At 42.4% G+C, this 22,086-nt stretch overlaps 1 protein-coding gene across 1 annotated transcript in view; it reads left to right on the top strand.

Annotated features, from left to right (window-relative positions):
- TRPC3 (transient receptor potential cation channel subfamily C member 3) overlaps positions 1-22,086 on the top strand; it is a 346,804-nt gene that overhangs the window by 131,265 nt on the left and 193,453 nt on the right. The window lies entirely within an intron of this gene.

The following is a 22,086-nucleotide window of genomic DNA, read 5'->3' on the forward strand; positions in this document are numbered from 1 at the left end:
GAGGCACAGCTAGGGAGGCAGTTTTCACTGAAGTGCTCATGAGCTTCACAGTCCTTTCTCTGGCTGCAGCAATCTCTGGTTTAGTAACATAATTTACTTATTTTGTGCTTAATTTAATGTCACTTGTGGTTTAGGCACAAATGAAAGGTAAGTTGGTGGTGAGGTACAGGCATCACAATATATACAGTGAGGCCCCGAAAAAAAATGTGAGAAGCCCTGGTCTATATTATATTTAACTATATTATAGTAGAATAATAACATTAAGTTAGCCTGGCACTCACACAGCCAGAAATCCTCATGGTTGGCATCCTAAGAAAAAAAAATGTCATTGTCAAATATAATATGGAATCCCAAGTCACATAAGAAATACATAGTGAGTACTATAAAAAGCACAAGACATATAAGGGAGGGAAGGGGGTGACAACTGAAGTACAATTTTAGTAATGATTTTTTTTAATCAGGAGTATTTTGACCAAATTTGTGACACTTTATATATTACAATTACTGATTGTTTCCATATAAAAAATTTCTGTCGTATGCAGTAACTTTCACTTTAAAGTGGTCCCTCTTTGACCATTTAAAGTGAGGGGATACTTATAGATAGGTGCCAATATTTTGGTTAATAACTCAAAATCTAAATAACTAAGAAGAGCACATCTGGCTGAAATCAGTAGTGTCTCACTGGGGATTCCATATTATATTTGCCATTTTTTTTTTTCTTAGGATGCCAACCATGAGGATTCCTGTCTGTGTGAGTGCCAGACTAACTTAATGTTGTTATACTACTATAATATAGTTAAATATAATACCATTAGTGGTTGGTCAGAAGTTATCATGTGTGGATCTGTGGCTTTTTATTACAGGATTCCTGAGGTGCATAGAAGTAACAGCCAGGTAAATTTTTACATACATTCTAAGGCTAAGTTCACACTTGCGTTGTATAATCCGTTACTCTGATCCGTTTTTAGATCAGAATAAGGATAAAAATGGATCCGGTAAAAACCCATTGAAATAAAAATAAGGGATGCAAACGGATTACAATCTGTGTATCTGTTTTACATTGACACCAATGAGAAAAATAAGTCCTGTACTCTGCACTTTTATCTCCATCAAAAAAACGGATGACTAGCATAACGGATGCTAGCGGATGCAATTAAAAATCCCATTGATTTCAATGGTATTTTTAACGGATCTGTTTTTATCCTTATTCTGATCTAATGACGGATCAGAGTAACAGAGTATACAACGCGAGTGTATCCTGTTCACATCAAGTTAGAGCGCTATGTTCAATGTCTATAAGATAGGAAAGCTCCCGACGCAACATATCCATAGGCCCTTGTTTTTGTTTGTATGGAATAGTGTAGTTGACTATGCAATTCCATGCAGAGGCATACAGTAGAAAAATCTATACCAGAAGGTGTAAGTTTTTCTACTATAGTGTCCCATATAGTAGCATACGTCAAAGCTTTCCGTCGTTGGTATGTGTCAGGAAATATTCCCAACGTACACTTCCGATTGAAAGCATGAACGTGATATGAACAGGGCTTAAAGTGGATCAATATTACTGTACGACATACATTGTATTCACTGTTGTAACGACCTAGGGCTATGTGGACCCACTAGGCGGCTCCGCGGAGAGGAGAGGCAGCTGGCCAAGTCAGTCTATTCAAAAATCTATACACGTTCGTAAGCACAAGGGTACCTGAAATAGTCCAGATAGTGGCAGGGGCTCTGGCACGGATGGTAGTAAGTGCAGCAGGTTGCGGCAGACGTGGCGGATGACAGCAGGTGCAGTAGGTTGCGCTAGACGTGGCGGATGACAACGGGTGCAATAGGTTGCGCCAGACGTGGCGGATGACAACGGGTGCAGTAGGTTCCGCCAGACGTGGTGGATGACAATGGGTGCAGTAGGTTGCCCCAGACATGGCGGAGGGCAAAGGGTGTAGTAAGATACGTAGAGAGCTGAGAACCATTCATTCTTCGCCTGGCCGTTCTCCATTCATTTCTATTTGGTGCGATGAAGGTGCGGGTCCCAGAGGTACATTTCACATATTCTATAACATTTCTACTTTCCATTAATTTAACATCCTAAAGCCCCATGCACACGACCGTGCCCGCAATCATGTGCCGCCGACTGCCACCCGCATTTTCGGGCCGTGCTCCCATACAAAGTATGGGAGCACGGCCATCAAAATGCAAAATAACTGACATGTTCCATAATTTTCGGAACATTTCTATGGCACGGACACCCATCCGTAGCACTACGGAAAGGTATCCGCGTTCAATGAAAGTGAATGGGTCCATTTTTGCGGACCGCAATTGCGGACCGCAAAAACTGTGGTTTTTTACGGTCGTGTGCATGGGGCCCATCATGGCCCCATGCACACGACAGTATTTTTTATCAGTAATTACAGACAGTAATTACGAACCCATTCATTTCTATTGGCCACGGACACCATTCAGTATTTTTACTGATGGGTGTCCGTGCTGAAAAAATCATAGAACCTCTCCAATTCTTGTCAGTAATTACGGCAAGGACTCTCCCATAGAAGTCTATGGGAGCTTCTGTAAATACGGACGGTATACGGATGCACAATATGTACAATCCGCAATGTGTTTATTGGACAGCAGTGACATCCTTTTGTTGTCCTATGAACACCATTCTTGTTCAGTGTTTGTCTAATAGCGGACACATGAACAGAGGCTTTTGCAGTTTGTGGAGTCTTTAGTAGGTCTTTTGCTGTTACTCTTGGGTTCTTTCTTACCTCTTTCAGGATTGCCTGTTCTTCTCTTGGAGTCATCTTAATAGGACACCTACTCCTAGGTAGAGTAGCAAACTGTGGATTTATGTACACCCAGGTCTTTAACAATGCTTTTTTAGCCTTTTCCAGCTTAATGTGTCTTTAACACATCTTCTGAAAGTTGTTCTTGAGAAGAACAGATTTTTCAGTAACCAGACTTTGTGTGCTTTATTTAATGAGTAAAGCACCTGTGAAACCCACACTTCTAATCTCATCTCCTTAATTGAAACACCTTTTGCCAATTAGCTCTTGGAGAAGTTATTAACTTACTATTTCTCTCTGCACTGTATATGTTTACTCAATGTGCTCAATAAAGACATGAATAGTACAACTGTTAGATTGTCTTTGTCTATAATTGTGACTTAGATAACAATCAGACCACATTTTTGTTAGTAATCAGTGCAGAAATCCAGGTAAAGCTTCTTTCCCCAATTGCGTCAGGGTTCTATTCTGATGTTCTGTCAGAGCTTTCGGTCAGAATGGATCCCTGACTGAAACAAACAAAATTGATTTCAATGGTGACGGATCCGGTGCCAATGGTTTCCGTTTGTCTCAGTTGTGCAATGGTTACCGTAGTCAACTACACTATTCATTCCTTCAAAACTACGGAACCCTTGCACAACTGAGACAAACGGAAACCATTGGTAGCGGATCCGTCACCATTGAAACCTATGTTTTCTGTTTGTTTCAGTCAGGGCTCCATTCTGACGGAAACCTCAGACGGAATGTCAGAATAGAGCCCTAACGCATATGTGAATGATGCCTAATTCCAAAGGATTTACTTACTTTTTCTTGCAACAGTACCTATCGTCCTTATAAGTAATACAAAAAAGTGCTCTTAAATGTAAAAATAAAAAAAAGTTTAGCAATAAAGCTTTCTAAAGGTGGATAGAAATTGTTTACAATATCACTACAGAACTGAATTATAAGTAAAGTATTAAAAAATGCCGCCTGTTCACTATTAAATATGATCACTCCAAATATAACACCGAACCATGGATAAAGCATTCAGTTTTAACTGCTTATAATTTCCAATCTGAAAGCAAAGAGTTCCTATAAGCTTGTCTGTGTGCTCCTAGTCAGCAATGTATCAGACAACTCTCTGTTCCTCCACTCAAGTTAAGCTGCTTACTTTATTACTACTGCGGCTTCCTTTCATCTTCTGGATACGTACTTTTACTGCACCATGCCAGCTTATAAATTGTTTGCAGAGGCAAAACTTTTCCTTCTAATTTGTAAGATTGTTTGTTTTAGTGTCACTTGGGTATGCTAAAAACTGCAGCACACCCCAAATATCAACTTTTATTACATGATGAGAAAACTCTCCCCGCTTCAAAGAGTTTTACAGTACTTATTTATTCCAATATTATTGCTGGTCGTGTTCTTTTCCCTGACCCATATTCCATGTGGTTTTCTTTATTCTTTATACACTATATGATGAAAGCACAGAGTAAACTCAGAAAAGTTTTCTGTGGCTTAGTCTTAACCAAATGTAAGTAAAATAAGTTTCTGCCTGCATTACTTGTTCTTCTAGTGTTCTCGCATTTCAAAAAGATTGGTTTTGGGCTGTTCATTATTGTTTTTGTTTCTAGTATCTCTGTCAGACCACAATTTCTAAATACATCTGAGTTATATTTCTTTTTTCTAACTGTATTCAAAAATGTGTTCAACACACAGTGGGATACAATAGCAATAGTACAACAGTACAATAGCACTATTTCTATCTTTGAAGATGACACCAAGCTATGTAATATAGTTCAGACTATAGAAGATGTTCGTGAATGGCAAGCGGATTTAAACAAACTGAGTTTTGGGCGTCCACTTGGCAAATTAAGTTTAATGTAGATAAATGTAAAGTTCTGCATCTGGGTACCAACAACCTGCATGCATCATATGTCCTAGGGGGAGCTACACTGGGGGAGTCACTTGATGAGAAGGATCTGGGTGTACTTGTAAATCATAAACTAAATAACAGCATGCAATGTCAATCAGCTGCTTCAAAGGCCAGCAAGATATTGTTGTGTATTAAAAGAGGCATGGACTCGCAGGACAGGAATGTAATATTACCACTTTACAAAGCATTAGTGAGGCCTCATCTAGAATATGCAGTCCAGTTCTGGGCTCCAGTTCCTAGAAAGGATGCCCTGGAGTTGGAAAAAATACAAAGAAGAGCGACGAAGCTAATAAGGGGCATGGAGAATCTAAGTTATGAGGAAAGATTAAAAGAACTAAACCTATTTAGCCTTGAAAAAAGATGACTAAGGGGGGACATGATTAACTTATATAAATATATGAATGGCACATACAAAAAATATGGTGAAATCCTGTTCCATGTAAAACCCCCTCAAAAAACAAGGGGGCACTCCCTCCGTCTGGAAAAAGAAAGGTTCAACCTGCAGAGGCGACAAGCCTTCTTTACTGTGAGAACGGTGAATTCATGGAATAGACTACCGCAGGAGCTGGTCACAGCAGGGACAGTAGATGGCTTTAAAAAAGGCTTAGATAATTTCCTAGAAGAGAAAAATATTAGCTCCTACGTGTAGAAATGTTTTACTTCCCCTTTCCCATCCCTTGGTTGAACTTGATGGACATGTGTCTTTTTTCAACCGTACAAACCATTTAATTAAAAAAAAATTGTCTTTGATTGAAAAAATAACTGTATACTTGAATGTAGCGTAGTGTGCTACTCTACTACGCAGTAATGTAGGAAAAAGAACAACACAGTATCCCAACAGAAACCTGTCAAATATATACAAAAGGACACTCTTTTGGCATGCAATTTGCCCATAGAAAAAACGTTTTCTTGTGTACAAATGCATACGTCTGAAGCCTAACATAACCTTAGGCTGGGGCTACAACCATGTTTTTCTCGTAACAGCTCTAGTTTCAACTGTAGGCCAACTTACAAATAGTAACTTCAGTAATTCTCATGTGACCTGCTCGCAACTTTTTTTATACCTATGTCTTTCTCCTTGTTATTTATGTAGCGCAAAAGTCACATGAAAATTTTCATGTACATGCAACTCACTATATTCCTATTGAAGGTTAGTAACACATGAGATTAACTATCCCAAGTGTTCGGCTACAAAAAAAAACTCAGTGTAGCCCAGGCCTCAAAGATAGTTGGTCAGGGTAGTATACCTAGTATGCCTACAAATGTGTTACTGACAGCTAACTGACCAGGCCTTTTTGCTTGTTAACGATCAAGGATTATTTTTTGTTTTCTCACAGTCGCATTCCAAGAGTCGTAACTTTTTTTTACTTCCATTGACATAGCCGTATAGGGGATTGTTTTTTGCGGGAAGAGTTGTATTTTGTAATTGCACCATTTTTGGATGCATATAATATATCTATTAACTTTTATTCATTTTATTTTAGGAGAGAATTGTAAATAAGCAGCTATTCCAGCATTGATTTTCACGTTCGTTATAAATGTACACCGTATACTATGCAGCGTATATAACATGTTACCTTTACACCGCGTTCCAAATTATTATGCAAATGTTATTTTTCGCTGATTTTCCTAAATAGTCGATGCAAATTACAGTCAGTATAATCTTCAAGCCATCAACCTTTGGAGTATAATGCAAATTTTATTGAACAAATCTCCTAATGATAACAGATTTTTTTTTAGAAGTAAAAAACTCAAAATGCACTGTTTCAAATTATTATGCACAACAGAGATCAAAATTTTTTAAAGTTTGTAAAGAGAACTAAAATGTTAATTTGTTGAATTTGCAGCATCAGGAGGTCATATTTACAGAAATCAAAAGCTCTTTCAATCAAAAAAAAATTAACAGGCCAAGTTACATGTTAACATAGGACCCCTTCTTTGATATCACCTTCACAATTCTTGCATCCATTGAATTTGTGAGTATTTGGACAGTTTCTGCTTGAATATCTTTGCAGGATGTCAGAATAGCCTCCCAGAGCTTCTTTTCTGATGTGAACTGCCTCCCACCCTCATAGATATTTTGCTTGAGGATGCTCCAAAGGTTCACAATAGGGTTGAGGTCAGGAGAGCATGGGGGCCACACCATGAGTTTCTATCCTTTTATGCCCATAGCAGCCAATGACACACAGGTGCATTGTCATGCATGAAGATAATTTTGCTACGGAAGGCACGGTTCTTCTTTTTGGACCACGGAAGTAAGTGGTCAGTCATAAACTCTACGTACTTTGCAGAGGTCATTTTCACACCGTCAGGGACCCTAAAGGGGCCTACCAGCTCTCTCCCCATGATTCCAACCCAAAACATGACTCCGCCACCTCCTTGCTGACGTCGCAGCCTTGTTGGGACATGGTGGCCATTCACCAACCATCCACTACTCCATCCATCTGGATCATCCAGGGTTGCACGGCACTCATCAGTAAACAACACGGTTTGAAAATTACGATTACAGGGATACCAATTATATAAAGGTTTTATATGTTTCCTTCTTTTGCACAATAAAAACACTTTAAACATTTTTTTTACATGTTTTTACATTCCAAGAGCTGTAACTTTTTTATTTTTCCATCGATGTGGCTGTATGTGGGCTTGATTTTTGCGTGGCAAGGTGTAGTTTTCATTAGTACTATTTTGGGGTACATGGGACTTATTGATTATCTTTTATTTTATTGAGAATGAGAAAAAAAAGAAATTTTGCCGTTGTTTTGTTTTTGGATGCCGTTCACCTGGCGATTTAATTAATTGTGTTAACTTTATTGTTCAAGTCGTTACGATCACGGCGATACCATATATGTGTATGTGTTATTTGTTATTTGTTTTGCCACTTTTACTAAATTTTATTTTATTTTTACTGTGATCTTTTTTTATTTTTTTCATAAACTTTATTTAACTATTTACTTTTTTTTTTTTTTGACCCACTAGGGACTTCACTTTGCGATCTACTGATCGCAGATATAATGCTTTGGTATACTTAGTATATCAAAGCATTATTCCCTGTCAGTGTAAAACTGACAGGCTATCCATTAGGCAGTTGCTGAAGGCAGAACTGTGGGCCTCTGTTAGGCCCCCGGCTGCCATGGAAACTCAACGCGCCTTGTGATTTCTTTGCGGGCCTGCCAATGGGGTGACAGAGAGAGGACCCTTCCTCTGCCAAACACATTAGATGCCGCTGTCGCTATCGGGTTAAACTGCCGGAATCAGAGAGCGCTTCAATTCCGGAAGTTGGGGCAGGAGCCTGGCTGTGTGTAACAGCCGTGCTCCGGCCATTGATCGCGTTGGTACAGTGGCAGTAGCTCCTGCATAGGACGAATTTATCGTTCTTCATCGTAAAGGGGTTCAAATTAAAACTGGCTCTAAAAATTACAACTGGCCTGGACTAACTGACTCCTAAAGTCTGCAGTACTTTGTTTATCCCTGTGACAACTGTATGTGACAAGGGTTATATAAAATTTATTAATTCTGGGAATATCTTTCATCACCGAGGTCTTCTTAGTTCCTATTTGGGCCAGTTGTTTGTTTGGAAGGGAAACTTGGTTGTCCTAGTCCCTGAGATCATTACTTGGGAAGCAGATTTAGTTCTCGGTCATGCTCAGGCTGGGTTCACACGACCTATTTTCAGACGTAAACGAGGCGTATTATGCCTCGTTTTACATCTGAAAATAGGGCTGCAATACGTCGGCAAACATCTGCCCATTCATTTGAATGGGTTTGCCGACGTACTGTGCAGACGACCTGTAATTTACGCGTCGTCGTTTGACAGCTGTCAAACGACGACGCGTAAATTCACTGCCTCGGCAAAGAAGTGCAGGGCACTTCTTTGCAACGTAATTTGAGCTGTTCTTCATTGAAGTCAATGAAGCACAGCTCAAGATTTACGAGCGTCACAGACGCCTCGTAAATTACGAGGAGGAGCTTTTACGGCTGAAACGAGGCAGCTGTTTTCTCCTGAAAACAGTCTGTCAATTCAGCCGTAAAAGCCTCTCATAGTGTGCACATACCCTCAGTTGGACACTTTACAAAGGTTGGTGAACTTAACAACAAGAAGACATGATTTAAAGCTAGAGTGAACGATCAAGAGTAACAAAGTATTTTTTTTTTTAATTAAAAGAGTATAGCACCATGGGACAACCTTTTTTTTGTGGAGGAAGATCAATAACCGTAAATGAATCCAAGCTTGCCTAGGATAGACAGAAATCGAACATAATTTATTTTGTCTTTTATTCTACGTTTACTTCTGTAAGAGTTTGTCTCTGTCCGACTTCTGTAGCACCTGGCTCTTAGCTGTTATAGTTAGGGGAACCTGTGTCTGGCCACTTATTTAAATTAATTGCCGACCATGTAATTCATCGGCACATCGGGTCTGCCAGAGCGGGAGCTGCTCTTAGAGAGTAGCTATCTGGAGCATCCTTACTTAGATCTCTACAATGTGTTGTTCCTCAGTTATTCCTCCTAAAAAATTAATAAATTGACAACTGAGTGTTACCATTCCCTTGTCTATGATGTGTGTCCATACACACTCTGACACTGCCCAGTTTAGTCACTGTCCAATGTAGGGACAGACCCCATTGACAATTCCTTCACATTTTTCCTTCACTTTTTTTTACACATTTTTCAAATTTACATTTATTAAATATGTTCCTTTTAGTTTTTCCAATGCAGCTTCTATGTATCGTCTATACATAGAAGCTTCATCAAGCTTTAAGTTGATGAACGTAGATGTGGTCACTATTAGGGTTATCCTGTGTGTTTGAGACACACAGGGTTCTCTGTCAGTCGAGCTGTCAGTCCAGTTGAACTGACTGATTCGGCTGACAGCCATGATTCAACTTTTTTGCATAGAGGAAGCATAGAAGCTGCATCTCAAAAATGAGAGAACATTTTTAATAAATTTGAAAAATGTTTATAATTACCTAAAACATACCTTTAATAATAATAAAAAATGGGTGCAAAGTCTTACATAGCCTTTTAGTAAAACAATCCTTAGTGTTATTTTTATTATTTTATTATAAAACAAAGAATTTTAAGTAGGTGGGCCTTTACCCATGATAAAACATAAGTTCAAATAAAGTGATCCCTCAAGTTACAATAAAAATTGGTTCCAGGACGACAATTGTATGTTGAAAATATTATAACTTGGGACCATAACCCTATGGAAAACTAATAGAGATAAAGAAAATCCTCACATATAAAGGCCACGAATAGCCGCTGGAAGCTGTAAATCACTTTCTATGATGTGGACAGGAGCTTCTTTGGAGTCCTGTACAGGACACATTGTACCAGAAAAATAACATGGAGCCGCCCTCACCTAGTGTCCAAAGGAGCAACTCGTCATGGCACAGTTAAAGAGCAGTACAGAACATGTAGTAATGTACTTTACTATAGAAAGGCGCTACTAGAGCATGCACTTCAGTAATACAGGTGTTATACCAGTAAAATTCCCATGCTGATTGGCGGGATCTTCCAGCCAATTACACATCCTGCAGATCCAGACGGTGTGGCATTGTACGTAGAATGTGGTTTCAAGTTACAATCGTGTAGGAAAGACCATTGTATTTTGAAAATATTTAAAAAACATAACTTGAGAGACCCCTGTATAAATATAAGCCATATTTTGTAGACTGTAAGGCCCTCTGCACAGAACTGTGCCCGTAATCACGGTCCATGATTATGGACACGGACGGCAGCGGACAGCCAACCGCATTTTAGGGCTGTGCTGTTACGGCCACGGTGACGAACCGCGACCTCCACTTACCTGCCTCTCGCAGATCTTCCTCTTCCTGCCGACGACTCCCTCCCCGGAGATGCCAGCACATGCGTCCGCTCTGTCCCATAGTGTTCACTAGAGGGTGCGTGCTGGTTCCCGGCCTTAAAGGGCCAGCGGGTGCATATGTAATTAATTAACTATTTATGCTCAGATCAGCTTGAACTATAAAAAGGGCCCTGCTCTTTTGATCCTTGCCTGAGCGTTGTTTGTAATTCCCATGTTAGTCTTGCAAATGGTTCCTAAGTGTTGTCCTGTTCCCAGTGTTCCCGTGCCCTGCTACCTGTATCCTGTATCTCGTTCTGTGTTATTGTTCCTGAGCCTGTTTGTGATTGGAGTTGTGTCCTGTGGCACCTGTTGTACAAAACTTGAGGACAGCACCCTTTGTCATCCGCCACGTCTGGTGCAACCTACTGCACCCGTTGTCATCCGCCACGTCTGGCAAAACCTGCTGTCATCCGCCACGTCTGGTGCAACCTATTGCACCCGTTGTCATCCGCCTCGTCTAGCGCAACCTACTGCACCTGCTGTCATCCACCACGTCTGGCGCAACCTGCTGCACTTCCTACCATACGTGCCAGAGCCCCTGCCATCATCTAGACTATTTTCGGTACCCTTGTGGTACGAACTTGTACAGACTTTTGCATAGACTGTGACTTGGCCAGCTGCCTCTCTCCACATAACCCTAGATCGTGACAAGTCGCTCAGGCCATGCAACCTGCTGGCCATCCCAAGACCGCAGTTCAAAGGTTACAGACGTAGATGCATGACCTATGGACACGTCAGGATCAACTCCTCGAGGCTGTAAATTCCATCATGGCCCATCTGGACCAACTCACTGTTCCACCTCCGGTTCCTCCTCCAGAGACTGTTGCTGTTTACTTGTTTCTGCCGTCTTTCCCTGCCGTGTTCGAGGAGCCGGGCCGAACATCTTCTGCCGCGGCCACTCTGCTGACCCTCAAGCAAGGAGGTTCCACAGTAGGAGAGTATGCTATCTCCTTTCGTATCCTGGCAGCAGAGTTGGCATGGAACAATGAGGCATTGGTGGCGAACTTTTTGCAGGGACTGTCCTCACACGTCAAGGACGAGCTTGCAGCCCGCGACCTTCCTTCTACCTTGGATGCCCTCATCCTGTTGGCCACTCGGGTTGACATGAGAATCCGGGAGCGCACTCAGGAGGTTCGACAGGAGAGCCAGTTTCACAGACTAGCACCCTCGGTCCAGAGACCACTATTGCCTTTCCCTAGAGCGCTACCTGATGAACCTATGCAGGTAGACAGAGTCCGGCTGTACGAACAGGAGAAACAGCACAGACGCTCTTCTAATTTATGTCTGTATTGTGGCCTTAGGGTCATTTTATGCGCCAATGTCCACAGAAGTCGGGAAACTCCAGCACCTAGGGTTGGTTGGAGAGGAAACTCTAGGGGGGACGTCTCCAAACATCAAAGCCTCTTCCAAACTATCTATTCCTGTGACTATCATATCTGGAGAGACATCACATTCCTCCTCTGCCTATCTTGATTCTGGAGCAGCTGCAAATTTCATCCAGCAGGATCTAGTGGATCGCTTACATCTACCAACAGTTCCTTTGAGAGACCTCTGGCTATTGCCTCTGTGAATGGTCTACCATTGCCCGATTCAATTATGTTCATCACGGAACCATTGACACTACAAGTCGGAGTTCTTCACTCGAACAGATCGCGTTCCTTGTATTGCCTAAAGCTATCAACCCTATTCTGCTGGGTCTGCCATGGCTTTGCCTACACGCTCCGATTCTTGACTGGCGTTCCAGAGATGTCCTCCAATGGGTCCCCAAATGCCATAATCGCTGCCTGCTACAAGTTGGTTCAGTTTTGCCTCCACTGCCTCAGTCACTCTCCGATCTATCGCAGCTACGATTACCCAATCGAGTTACTTCCTGACGCTTTACCACCCTGTGGTCGAGTCTATCCCCTCTCTCTGCCAGAGACTTAAGCCATGTCTGCCTAGGTTAAGGAGAATCTGGAGAGAAGGTTCATCTGGAAGTCTTCCTCCCCGGCCGGAGCCGGATTCTTCTTTGTGAAAAAGAAGGATGGATCTCTTCGTCCTTGTATCGATTACCGTAGTTTGAACCAAATCACGGTCAAGAATAAGTACCCCTTGTCGCTAATTTCAGAACTCTTCGATAGAATTCGCAGGGCCAGGGTGTTCATGAAGCTGGATCTACGTGGGGCCTATAACTTGATCCGTATCCGCAAAGGTGACGAGTGGAAAACCGCGTTCAACACCCGTGATGGTCACTACGAATAACTCCCTCTGGACTGTGTAACGCTCCAGCTGTGTTCCAGGAGTTCGTGAATGACATCTTCTGGGATCTGCTGTATGCCTGTGTGGTGGTCTATCTGGACGACATCCTGATCTACTCACCTGATTTAACGACACACCGGAGGCATGTTCGCCAAGTTCTGTCTCGATTTAAGGGGGAATCTTCTGTATGCTAAACTCGAGAAGTAAGTGTACGAGAGGAACTATCTATCCTTCCTGGGTTACATAGTGTCCGACCGTGGACTCAAGATGGATCCAGAGAAGGTAAAATCCGTCTTAGAGTGGCCACGAACACAGGGGTTTCGGGCCATAGAACGATTTCTAGGATTCGCAAACTTCTATCTGCAATTTATCCCGAATTTCTCGTCTTTGACTGCCCCAATCTCCGCCCTCACCAAAAAGGGGATGAACACCAAGATTTGGCCTCTGGAGGCAGAGTCAGCATTTATAAACCTCAAGAACGCTTTCACCTCAGCCTCCGTTCTTTATCACCCTGATGCATCTCGGCAGTTCTTTCTGGATGTGGACGCATCCTTCGTTTGTGCTGGAGCACTACTATGTTAAAAAAAACTAAAGGCAAGATGGTGGCTTTTGACTTCTTTTCAAAACTATTCTCATCCTGATCTTCTCACCTGATTTAATGACACACCGGAGGTATGTTCGCCAAGTTCTGTCTCGATTAAGGGGGAATCTTCTGTATACTAAACTCGAGAAGTGTGTGTTCGGGAGGAACTCTCTATCCTTCCTGGGTTACATAGTGTCCGACCGTGGACTCAAGATGGATCCAGAGAAGGTAAAATCCATCTTAGAGTGGCCACGAACACAAGGGGTTCGGGCCATACAACGATTTCTAGGATTCACAAACTTCTATCTGCAATTTATCCCGAATTTCTCGTCTTTGACTGCGCCAATCTCCGCCCTCACCAAAAAGGGGATGAACACCAAGGTTTGGCCTCTGGAGGCAGAGTCAGCATTTATAAACCTCAAGAACGCTTTCACCTCAGCCTCCGTTCTTTATCACCCTGATGCATCTCGGCAGTTCTTTCTGGGGGTGGACGCATCCTTCGTTTGTGCTGGAGCACTACTATGTCAAAAAAACTCTGAGGGCAAGATAGTGGCTTGTGACTTCTTTTCGAAACTATTCTCTCCGGTTGAACGTAATTACTCTGGGATCGTCAGTTGCTGGCCGTCAAGTTGGAAATAGAATAGTGGAGACACTTGCTGTGGACGCGGTTCACCCTATTACCATCTATATGGATCACAAGAACCTCATGTACCTACAGTCAGCACAACGACTAAATCCTCGCCAAGCCAGGTAGTCGTTGTTCTTCGCCCGATTTCTATTCTTGCTTGACTTCCGTCCTACTAATAAGAATGTGAAGGCTGATGCCCTGTCTCGATTATTTGAGACTAATGACTCTGAGGAGATTCCTCAATATATTATAGATCCTTCTAGGATTATTACTGCTAACCCTCTGCAAATTAGAGACATTCCTCTCGGAAAGACTTTTGTTCGGCTTGCAGACAGGAGGAGATGTCCACGCTGGGGACACAGCTCCAAACTGGCGGGGCACTCTGGTGTTCGAAAGACAGGACTTGGTAGCTCGTCATTACTGGTTGCCCATGCTGCCTAGAGAAGTTGCGAATTATGTCTCTTCATGTGCAAACTGCCTCGAACAAGTCTACCCGCTCCAAAACTGCTGGTCTGCTCCTACCCCTGCCGGTCCCTGATGCCCCTTGGCAGCATATCGCTTTGGACTTTATTACAAACCTTCCCTCCTCAGCTGGATGTACTGTGGTCTCGGTAGTAGTGGATCGTTTACCTAAAATAGCACATTTTATTCCATTGACTGGCCTTCCGTCTGCTCCTCGTCTGGCAAATCTGTTTGTTCTTGATATTTTCTGTCTACACAGACTTCCTCTGCACATTGTCTCAGATCGGGGTGTACAGTTCACGTCCAAGTTCTGGAGAGCCCTGTGCAACCTGCTAGATGTTAAGCTGGATTTCTCCGCCTACCACCCACATTCCAAGGGTCAGGAGGACCAATGGAGATGACCAATCAAATTTTGGAGAACTATCTTCGTCATTTTGTTTCCGCCAACAATTCTATACATACTGTATGTTGGGATGACTATGTTGGTCACATTAGAATTTGGTTGTGGAGTCAATAAAAAAAACTGAATTTGCTCAAATATAATGATATGACCAAAATTCTTCTTTAGGTATTCACGGAAAAATTAATTTATGTAGTTATATTGTAGCTGCACCGACAAAATGGCCACATGTCTGGATATTGTCCAGTGTGACAATTGCTGTACCGCTTGGTACTCTGAACAGTTTAATTAAATATAATCAAGTAAAGAACCCCCAAAGGGTCTAAACTGATCTTTCACTAGAATAGTCTCAACGTCTCTTCTGTTGCGTAGTATTATTTTAGAAAACAAAATTGTGCTAGAGCACTCCTGCATCTAATCATTTGTATGAGGAGGCACACTTTTTTCTTTTTTTCTGTAATATAAACATGGTTTATCAACCAGTCTTAGGCCCCATGCACACGTTCGTAGATTTTTTCCGTAATTACGGACCCATTCATTTCTATTGCTACATGGACACCTTCCTAGAATTACGGGAAGGTGTCCGTGCCGTAGAAAGTCTCTGCAAAAGATAGAACATGTCCTATTGCTTTTTACGGACCGTGCTCCCATACTTCATATGGGAGCATTTCACAATCTAGGAGTAGCGGAGTGGCAGCTGGCCAAGTCACAGTCTATGCAAAAGTCTGTACAAGTTCGTAGCAGAAGGGTACCTGAAATAGTCCAGATGGTGGCAGGGGCTCTGGCACGGATGGTAGTAGGTGCAGCAGGATGCGACAGACGTGGCGGATGACAGCAGATGCAGTAAGAAGCGCTAGTTGTGGCGGATGACAACAGGTTGCGACAGACGTGGCGGATAACAACGGGTGCCGTAGGTTGCGCCAGACGTGGCAGATGACAATGGGTGCAGCAGGACACGACTCCAATCACTAAACAGGCTCAGGAACAATAACACAGCACAGGATACAGGTAGCAGGGCACGGGAACACTGGGAACAGGACAACACTAAGGAACAATTTGCAAGACTAACATGGGAATTACAAACAACGCTCAGGCAAGGATCAAAATGGCCCTTTTTATAGTTCAAGGTGACCTTAACGTCGGCAGGAAGAGGAAGATTTGCGGGAAACACGTAAGTGGAAGTCGCGGTCCGTGACCGCGGCCGTAACATTACCCCCCCCCTTACTCCCCCCCTTCTTGGGTCAAGAGCGATAGAGGAATTTTTTTAATGAGGATAGGGGCATTGAGGTTCTCTTCTGGCTCCCAGGATCTCTCCTCAGGACCAAACCCTCTCCAGTCCACCAAATATAAAGTCCTTCTTCCTACCCTCTTTAGTCCAGAATCTCCTTCACCTCAAACACATCAGATGAACCGCTGGGAGCAACCACAGGACCAAGAGTTTTACTGTAGCGGTTCAGGACCACAGATTTAAGGAGGGACACGTGGAATGAGTTGGAAATACTGAGCGTAGGAGGCAACCGAGGTTTATAGGATACAGGGTTTAACCTTTGAAGGATTGCGAAAGGACCGATGAACCTGGGAGCGAATTTGTGAGAAGGCATCTTGAGTCTAATGTTTCTCGAGGACAGCCAGACTTTGACTCCAGGAGAGAATTGAGGAGGAACTTTTCTTTTTTTGTCAGCCTGCTTTTTCATGCGGGCCACTGATTGGAGAATGGCAGCCTTCGTTTGTTGCCAGATGTGAATAAAAGTCCCAAATGAAGAGTTAGCTGCCGGTACTTGAGTCATGGCTGGCACAGGAAGAGGAACTCGAGTATGCTGACTATACACAATGTAGAAAGGAGACTAAGTAGTAGACTCACTTGTGTGATTGTTGTACGAGAATTGGTGGGTCTCCTGTCGCTCTTTCACCATCCAGGAGAGGACGTAACACTATTTCTGGACACCTTGATGTGGAGGACTATTTACCGACAGAAACGGGGTAGGAGGACATTTGTCCCAACATTCCTTTCCTCCATATGTGACCAGAAGAACCATTCTATATTGGGAAACCTTATAAAGGCGGACTGATCATTATCTGCTGTCAATATAAATATATTTTTTGACAACAATTTAAAACGATGGGAAACAATTAAGTATATGTATGCAGTATTGGCAAATGGGTTCCTCATATTGTTTATATATCTGTTCATACCCATTTTATTCATACTAGTAACAGTTATATTTTAGTACTCCGGATCTATTTTTTTTATTACAGCTAGCAATTGAGCAATTTGTTCATTACAGTCCTGAACCTGTTAATAATTTGTATTTTTATGCACTATTAAACCGCATATGTAAATCAGATCAAATTTCATGTGGAATTAAATATGTGAAAACCTCGTTCCCCACTGTGTGTTGTTTGTACAGACTTAATTGTACATTTCAACGGTATATGAACAGCATAAATGATGAGCGACAAGTACTGGAGAATTGATGTCTTTCTGGTAAAGATTGTGTACACTTGTTCCAGAGGAGCTGGTTTGATGCCAGTACAGTCACGCAGAACAAAATTAAAGCAACTTGAAATTACATCTCCGCTTTTATAAAAAGACAAATTCTAGAGCTAAGAGATAAACATATTTAGTAATGTAAATAAAGCTCTTAGATTAGTTCAATTCAACCTGCATTTCTCAGCATTTCGTTTAAAAAATGTAATAATGAATTATAGCGAGTTTTGAATATGTAGTCAAAACATCTCAGCAAAAAAATCCTTATTCTATAGAGGAGTTCTCCAAGTATTTAACTTCGTTGCTCTTCCTACATATTTAATCTCTAAGGGTAGTAGAACCTTGTTATACTCTGATCTGTGACATTCCTCAGCTCTATATTTGGGAATGAGGGTAGGAAAGTTATCTTAGGGCCCTTTCACATCAGCGTTAGGTTCCGTTGATGTGTTCCATCAGACCTTTCTGGCAGAGGAACCCATCAACGGAAAGGCAAACGGATACCATAGCTTTCCATTAATTAGCATTACCATTGATTTCAATGGTAATGCTTCTGTTGCTAATGGTTTCTGTTTGTCTCCGTTCCGTAATGTTTTTGTTTTGTTTTTTTGGGCGGAATGGAGACAAACGGCAACCATTAGCAACGGAAGCATTATCATTCAAATGGTTTTGGTGTGCCTGTCCGTTGATGGGTTCCTCTGACGGAAAGGTCTGACAAAACCCATCAACGGAAACCGAACGCTGATGTGAACACACTTTAATTCTCAGTGCAGCAATGGTTTGGAAACATTTAGCAACACTTCATAAAAAAAAATTAATTGGAAGAAATTATCTTCTTTTAGAGGCTGTTACAATACCTTACAGTTGAATACCACTGAGAATGCATTGTTCTTTGCTGCGGAAAGGGTGGGGAATTTGATTTGCTTGTAATGTATCCTAAAATAATAAAGTGACTCCAAACAATAGCCTTATTTTAAAGGGATTTTTTTCTTTTCAAGTAAGGGTATGTTCACACGAGGGCGTCCGTAACGGCTGAAATTACGGGGATGTTTCAGCCTGAAAACATCCCCGTAATTTCAGCCGTACCGGCATGTGCAGGCGCTTGAACGCCGCGTCAACTACGGACGTAATTGGCGCTGCTATTCATTGGAGTCAATGAATAACGGCTCCAATTACGGCCAAAGAAGTGACAGGTCACTTCTTTGACGCGGGCGTCTATTTACGCGCCGTCATTTGACAGCGGCGCGTAAATTACGCCTCGTGTGAACAAACAGACGTCTGCCCATTGCTTTCAATGGGCAGATGTTTGTCAGCGCTATTGAGGCGCTATTTTCGGACGTAATTCGGGGCAAAAACGGCCGAATTACGTGTGAACAGACCCTAAAGTTTTAGGCTGGTATCACACACAGCTTTTAGTCCTGTTTTATTACAGGCTTCTCAATAGAACGTTAAAAGGCCTGCAAAAACATTTGTACACATGACACAAATTAACCCCCCTAAGGACCAGGCCTATTTTGGCCTTAATGACCAAGAATTTTTTTGTTTTTTCCTCCCCGCCTTGCAAGAGTCATAACTTTTTTATTTTTATGTCGACATAGCCATTTGAAGGCTTGTTTTTTGCGGGACGAGTTGTGTTTTTCAATTGCACAGTTTTTGTGTGTATAAATTATTATGTATTATATTGCTTAACTTTTATTAATTTTTTTAGAGAAGGAATTGAAAAAAAACAGCTATTCCAGCATTGTTTTTTTATGTTTCAAATTGATGCCGTTCAATATGCGGTGCAAATAACATGTTAACTGAATTCTATGGGTCAGTACGATTATGGCAATATCAAATATGTATAGGTTTTTTATGTTTTACTACTTTTGCACAATTAAAACACTTCTAAACAAAAATTATTTGTTTTTGCATCGCCACTTTCCAAGAGCCGTAAGTTTTTATATTGTCTGTCAATGTAGCCATTTGTCAGCTTCTCTTTTGCGGTACAAAATGTAGGTTTTATTGTTATCATTTTGGGGTACGTGGGACTTATTGATTAACTTTTATTTTTTCATGGGGGAAGGAAAATAAACAATTTTAATTAATGTGTGAACTTTATTACTTGGGTCGTTACGATCGCAGCGATACTATATATGTGTATTTTTTTTAAACTTCTACTAAATAAAACCACTTTTTATGAAAAAAGGGGGTTTTGTTTTCATTTTTACTGTAATCTTTATTTTTAAGTTTTTTAATAAACTTTATTTAACTGCTTTAATTTTATTTTTTTTGTCCCACTATGGGACTTTACAATGCAATCCTCTGATCGCAGATATAATGCTTTGGTATACTCAGTGCCTCTGGCAAGGCCTAATAGGCATATAGCAGGGGCCTTTCTTATGCCCCCGGCTGTCATGGCAATCCATCCGCAATCGGCCACCCTCTGTCTAACCACTTAAATGCTGCAGTCGCTATTAAAGCAGCATTTAAGGAGTTAAACGGCAGGGATTGGAGGTTTCTCCAATCCTAATCATTGCAGCGGGAGCCCGGCTGTCATTCACAGCCGGGCTACCGCCGTGATTTTGCAGGAACAGCTTCTCTGCCTTTCTATGGCGTGCAAATACGTGATTCTGCGTCAAGGGGTTAAAAAATGCCACTAACAACCCATATAGAAATGCCATAAACTCCTGGTGTTATTTTTTACGTGTGTTTTAAAACACTGAACAGAGGCCTTATAAATGATTTTTCTTTCAGCACCTTGGACAGCGGTAGGACTCAATTTTGCAATAGTGGGTGATCCTGGAAATCCTACATCCAATGATGACTTTTGTATGAGTAAGCACACTACAAGGTTATGGTTGGGAAAAGCTAAAGGTAGAAAAAAAACCCTGACTCAAGCAATTTAGTACATAACAAGACCCTCTTAATTAATTCACATCAGCGTTTGGTTTCCGTTAATTATTATTCAGTCCCTATGTGGTTATGGTGTGGAGGTATTTTTCAGTATCAGTATACGTGGCCTGCAGCCTATAGTATTGCATTTGTATCTGCTGTCACTCGCGCTGGGGGCCCCTCCGGTCCTAACAACGCCAACGAGCATGAGGTGGCCTGTGCCACCGGTTCATAAATAATATGGAATGGGCAGTGCGGGCTTCAACAGGCCTCGTAGCAGCAGGGGGCCCTAAGAGGATGGGGGACCTGGGATTTTGCCTCCCCCCCCTAACGCCGGCCCGGCCTTAATGCCCTTAATTTTAATTGGTATGAACACATTTTTTTATTGCTTCAATGCTTCTAAATGCATTCAAATAAAAAGTGAAGCACAATTATCCAAACTTTTGTGTCACAGCTCATGTGCAGAATCATGTGTCTCTATGGTTACAGACTGTAATGGCCACGGTCGCAGACCGCCGGCATCCTATACTCACCAGCAACCGCAGACGGTTGAGCTCCTTCCTCAGAGATGCCGGCGCGCACTGCTATCCACTCCTGCTGATGTCTGTAGGGTGCACGCGCTCTCCCCCACTCTTAAAGGGCTAGCGCGCACACCAGGAAAATCTCAACCTATCCTAGCATACCAGGAACTATAAAAGGAACTCTGCCCATTTATTCCTTGCCTGAGTAATGTTGTGTCTTTCCTACATTTGTCTTGCAAATAGTTCCTTAGCTGTATCCTGTATCCCGTATCCTGTTTCCCATATCCAGTATCTGTGTTTAGTTCCAGTGCCTAAGTCGAGTGTACGAGACGACTTCACAATCTGTCCAGTGCCCGTGCCAAACCGAGTGTCTGGGACTACTTCACCATCTGTGTCCGGTGCCCGTGCCAAACTGAGTGTCCAAGACGTCTGCACTACTCCAGTCCGGTTTCCTAGCCAAGTCCAGTGTCTGAGGCGACTGCACTACTCCTGTCCAGAGTCTTAGTCTCACATAATCAGCCTGTACAGGCCTGCTTCCCCCTGACTTTTTGGCAGACTGTTTACCCACTTCTGATCTTCCAAGCAGTTTTCCATTACTAACTCTCACAGACTCTGTTGATCAGCAGCTGCTCCGTTACGGGAGAGTGGTCCAGTGGGTCCACATGCCTGTAAGTCGTTAAAGTTTGCTCAGGCCATGGATCCCGCTGGTCCAGTTGATGCAAGTGGAAATGCGTGACTTCCGGGCACGTCAGGGTCAGCTCCTACAGGTTGTAAACTCTATTATCACCCTTTTGGATCTTCCTACTGTGGCTGCTCCCATTACTCCACCGCCTGCTATCCCTCCTGCCTGTTCTGGGCCCGTAATTTCATTGCCTCTACCAACTCGCTACGTAGGAGATGCAAAAACCTCTAGAGGCTTTATCAGCCAGTGTCAGATCCACTTTAAACTACATGCTCATCTTTTCCCCTCTGATTGTCTCCCTCCTCTCTGGCAAAGCCCTGGCATGGGCAAACCCTATCTGGGAATGTGAGGGACCGGAGTCAGCAAACAGTTGTCTCTACGGACTTTTCAGACTGTATTTGAAGAACCGGGCCAGACGTCTTCTGCTGCTGCTGCCTCTCTTCTGACTCTCCATCAAGGGGAATCGACAATAGAAGAATACGCCATTCAGTTTCGTACCTTGGCAGCGAAACATGCTTGGAATAACAAGGCCTTGGTAGCAACTTTTTGGCAAGGACTGGCTCCTCAAAATAAAGATTAGCTGACGGCTCGCAACCTGCCACCCACCTTGGATGCCCTTATTCTGTTGGTAACTCGGAACGACATGAGAATC

Source organism: Rhinoderma darwinii, chromosome 1, assembly GCF_050947455.1.
Source record: "Rhinoderma darwinii isolate aRhiDar2 chromosome 1, aRhiDar2.hap1, whole genome shotgun sequence".
Taxonomy (NCBI): domain Eukaryota; kingdom Metazoa; phylum Chordata; class Amphibia; order Anura; family Rhinodermatidae; genus Rhinoderma; species Rhinoderma darwinii.